The sequence below is a fragment of the Paralichthys olivaceus genome, chromosome 19, assembly GCF_024713975.1.
Source record: "Paralichthys olivaceus isolate ysfri-2021 chromosome 19, ASM2471397v2, whole genome shotgun sequence".
In the NCBI taxonomy this organism is placed as follows: domain Eukaryota; kingdom Metazoa; phylum Chordata; class Actinopteri; order Pleuronectiformes; family Paralichthyidae; genus Paralichthys; species Paralichthys olivaceus.
Genome location: NC_091111.1, coordinates 10,278,982 through 10,284,430, shown reverse-complemented (window position 1 = coordinate 10,284,430; position 5,449 = coordinate 10,278,982).

Here is a 5,449-nt window from a genome sequence, read left to right as displayed (position 1 = left end):
GGAGGGCGACACCGGCTAACGTGCAAGCTAACATGCTAACACGACCACACAAACACGTGAGAGTTACAGAATAAACTTTTCATACTTTTGTTTTTCCAAACCTCACAAAACACACACAGGCCTTCAGCTGTCCTCAAACACCAGCTTCATTCTATTTCAAACTTTGATGTACTTACAATATACATTTGTGTTCACATCATGGTATTTTTACTTTTATACGTGTATTTTTAATGAACTTCAGATGGGGGGCAAGGTGATCAAGTGAAACCACGTGGTCTCAGCTCTATAAGAAAGTCGTGTGCTGACATCTACTGGAAATGATACTACAACACTATGATGCAATCATTCAGTTCAACACAATTATCAGTCATGTCAGGTTCCTTTGTTTATTTTAGTTAATTATTAAGATAATTAAAAACATATAATTTTTTTTTGTCCAACTCAAAAAAGCGGCCCCAATAAAAGTGCTATCTAAATTCAATGTATTGCTGTTATTGTTAATATTATTAATTATCTGAATTACTCTGGTGTGTGGATCAATAAATTTATCTTATCTTACATTATGTTCTTTATATTAACTTAACTTATTATTTTTAGTAGTAGTAGTAATCGTAGCAGTAGTGGTAGTAGCAGTATTAGTTTACTTAGTTAAAAATACATTTAAACGTATCTCCAACCAAAAGTAGGTTAATATTTGCCTCCATAAAAAAAAAAAAACTTACTTAATCAGCAAAACAAAACAATAGCCAGTCATTGTCAAAAAAACTTTAAACAAATTTGTGGTTGCACAAACTATATTACCCTTTCTAAAGTCAAAGTTAAGTCAATAAGCAAATTACACATGTATTTGTTTTACAAATGTATTTTTAGAAGCTGACAGAGATAACAGGTTTTCATTGTTTTTACAACTTCAGTTTCATGTTGGTTGCAAAAGGCATCTAAAGGTGAAAGATAACACATTAGACCAAACTAGTTTTGAGATGAGTCATAGCTTGTTTTTCACCACACATTCTATTGAAAGCTACACCGCAGCACTTGATACACATGTTCATGTCAGTTCAAATCTTTTTCTCAGAGGACAGGTGTTAACATTATAAATATATATAGTGTTTTATATAAAACACTATATATAGTGTTATATAAAACACTATATATATTTATAATGTTAACAGTGAGTGAACATTTACAACACCAGGAACATGAACAAGTAAAGGAGCGAAAGGGAATTCAGTCAACATTCATTTTTATAATTTTATTAATGTGACACTGTTTTTTTCATACTGTGACATGTCAAAAACACTCTCTGTGAAATATACTAACAATACACAATGAAATAGTTTTTTTTAAAGTTTTAAGTTTAAGAAATAGGTGATATTTTTCAACCCAAAATGGAGCATTTCATTGTTCTATATGATGAAAAACAAAACATCTCCACATTTAGAGGGACATGATTTTCTCTGGACAGTAAGTTATAGTAGAAAAAATAGTATAAGAGGTGTTGAACTCGCCAGTCACATATCTTTCATGTACATTGATATTGTGTAATAGCTCCAGCAGAGGGAGCCATCTTCTAACGTTGAAAATATTTGACTCATCAAAACTCCATTCAACCTTCATGGGGGCTTTGTGCCTTTCTCAATAATAATTAATCAAGACAATAAAAAAAAACATGTCACTGTTGATTCAACTCACCCAGTGATATTTGTGACAGGATTAACTGTTCCTGGCTGAATGTATGCTAATCTCCACTCATATCGTTTCTATTTGTCAGACTGTGCAGGCTTGCACCCCCCCCAAAAGACCCCCGGTAAAATGTCTACTGACTGGTGATTGGTTCACAGGAAACTGCAACCATGGCAACCAGCTGTTTGGCAATTCCTCCGATGGGAGATGTGGAGGGAAGAGACACTGGCCTGTAGGTAATACTCACATACTGAAAGACAGACACACACCCACACACTCCTGGACATCACGGTAATGTTGGTTTTTCAGACAAAACCCGCTCCAGACAAGGCTGCCCTCCCACTTCTCCTCTTTGATGTCTGTTGGTGCTCGATGTCTGGTTTTGTTTTTCTTTTTGCTGCTTGTGTCAGAAGCCTCGAAGGGTGGTCATGGAGGTTAGCACAGGGTTAAGTCAGTAGGTGGTGGTTTAGCCGAGCGGGGGGGGGGTTCAGGGTCATGTGTGTCTGACTGTGTTCACATGTGCTTGATGAAAGCCGCCCCAAACTGTCTGTAATTGGCTCCCAAGGGAATAAGATCTTAGCATCCCCCCCCCCGCTCATCAGTAAAAGCTTACCATGGAAATATACACACTCTGAGCGTCTGCATGGCATCGAGTAAGTGAGGGACGACACTAAAAAGACTCTTTGCTTGATCTCAATGTGTACAAGATTTGAAGGGAATGGATGTCAGACATTTCCACATCTGCTGATCCTCTGTTGATTAACGCTCATGGTTCCTCATGGAAGACTGTAATCAACCGAGAGTGTAGGGGGGGTGGGCTGCAGAGGAATAAGCAGATCGAGGAAAGGATTGATTTTGAGGACAAGCGGCCCCGCTTGTGCTCACTGAGTCATTTGGTTTAATATGGAGCTGGAGCAGAGGCTGGCTAACATCATGGCCGAGGTCAGATGAGTTTCTAGATTAAGAAGGCTGGTTTAACAAGAAGGATCAACAAATCATGTATTTTAGATCGAGAAGGGTCGGGCATTGAATGTAATTATCCACGACAAAATGCTACAAAATAAAAAACAAAGGAAACCAGCCAATCAGAGGATTCTTCCTGCCTGGGAACACCGTTCTGTGTTCTCCTATCAGTCATTGTTTTGTTGTAAGAATATGTACGATATGTAAGAATTTTTTTGATGAGATAATTATTGGTCTGATCTGATTAATGATTGATCAACTTTTTAATATTGCATGCAACCTGTTTCTCTCCTGTTACACGTCTGTTGTTGTTTGTGCACTTGTGAGACATGGAGCGCTGTTTTGGTAGCATGATGCTAATAGCCTCTCTAATTATCACGATCTCTACATAATTCACTATGCGCAGATGGTATGATGGAGAATGATGTGTACTCACCCCCTGCAGACAGACAGATCCCCCAGGAGGACCCCCCCATGTTGTCTGCATAGACTTGCCCTGCCTTGAGCACACACGCGCTCACCGCTGCATGCTGTATCTAGGTATGAGACCCTTCACAGCTGACCAATCTCAGCCCTCTGGGTACGCACAGAAAGGACCAATCACAGCGAAGACAACAAAGCTAAAAAACAATGACTTCATACACAAACAGGCCAGCCGACATATGGCTATGTGACTCGAGTAAATAGTGCTATTAATTCTAAATCCCTGTAATTAATCCCCCGGGTGGTTACAGTGGTATTGTCCACATAGTGTTTATAACCGCAGTTTACAGCCTGATATCCAAGCATTTATTGTGTTGGACAAGCTTAGGGGGTGACTTAACAGTACAGAATTAAATACACAGCATATAGGCTCTGCATAAGTCCCTGCTCTGGCCTTATGATATGGAAAAACAACATGGACCCTAATTACCACTAATCACGTCTAAAATAATGTAGAATATGTTAATATTAATGTACATCTCCTGTACTTAATAATCCCACAAAGGAGCACGATTGTTCATTGTTTCCTGAAAAATCTTACTCGAGTATGGATCATGATGTTTTTCTTAATAACATTTAATTAATAACACATTATTCATATAAAACATTAGTTACTCTAGTGCTGAACTCTAGTTACTGAACAGGTACTTGTGCTTTAATTGAGTATTTTCATTTTGTGCTACTTTACACAAATCTCTGTGTAGCTGTGTGAGTAATAGCAGTTGTAGTAGAAATAGTCACAGCGTTGGCAGCTAAGTCTGTGCGATCATGTACACGCCTACATGTTTTTATGCTTGAAGAGCAGAAGTTGTAACATTTATGTCTGGAGTGCTGAAAAATTGAATGGGCTCAGTGTAGCAAAATTAAAGAGATTTCCCACGAGATGCTTTGTGGGTTAGCACTTCTCACACACACACACACATACTCACACACTCACACGCTCACACATATGCAAGCAGAGCACATGCATGAGCATTATATAGTATTTATAAAGTGAAGAAAGAAGGTTGTTCCCAGAGATGTGATTGCACTTAAGGTTCCAATAAAATATTCAGCGAGTTTCCAAAATACATAATCCTGCTGGAAGTTAAAAGCTAACTTCTTCTGCCCCTTCAACATAAAATACATTTGTTTCTAGTAACTGTTTTTAAGTTTATAATTGAAATGCTAGGGGGGAGTCCTGTGTCCTCTTTTACACACGAAGCAAAAGGTCATTAATGTGTAGCGTGAACAGCTCTGTGTCTTCTTCTCTTCCTCTCTGTCCGGGCAATAAGTGATGCTGTTTGGCTGAATTGCCTGTCATGTGAATGAATGATCAGGCTACAGCACCGTGACATGCCGCCCCAGCATTTGTCTGATGCTGCACTGGGGTTCCACAGCAGCGGAGACAAGATGGGATCTCTCCTCCTCCTGAAGGGAACTGTGGGGGTGGGGGGATGCTGCTGGTGTCACCCTCATCTCTCATCTCTCTCTTTACCACCCTGGTCATATACAGAATCCTGCCTGTCTTGTTATATTCTCAAGCTGCCAGCCTCCCCCTACCCTGCTCTCTGAAGTACTGGCATGATGGATCTCCTCACCCACAAGGGAATGATGAAGAGAGTAAGGGGGGGGGAAGAAAGGAGCTTGTAGGATCAAGAGAGGGAATGGCAAACTGAAGAGGGGGGATGGGAAGACATTAAATTTACAGTAGGATCTGCCGGGATATATCACATGAGGAAATGTGATGTATTGCTATTGTATTTCTTGAACATTTCCAGTGGCTGTATCACTATCACTCTTGCCAATCTAATTTCATTTCATACATCCATACACTTCCCTGTCTTCTGTCACACAGCTGCCTCCATCCACATCAGTTTTAATATTGTGAAAAGGCATGACCGACAGCAGCTCGGGGACTGTGCTGGTGTGAGATTTGCTGGTGTGCACCCAGCTGACTGAACCCGGCACACTGGCTTGCTGGCTGGCGGGTTTGGAGAGGGAGGGTTACAGCTCCCATCCTCAACGATTCTCCTCACATTCACCTTGCAGTCCCAATTATTCAAGGCAGCGTGCACGAGCACTCCCTGCCAGCCAGCCCCAGCTGTGAAAAAGTGGGTCATGGAATTTAAAGGCACAAGCAGCCTTGTCACGCTGCATGGTTGCCCTGGTACCGTTTTGGCTTTCGATTCCTTCCAACACGGGGCAACAGCAGCATCAGCAGCAATTTGTGCGTGTGTGCAATTCTGCTTCCTGCAGTGAAATCCACAAGGCTGTTTGGGAATGTGTGTCAGTGAATCAGAAGACATTCATTAGCACGTTCTCTGCGGGAATGAAACCA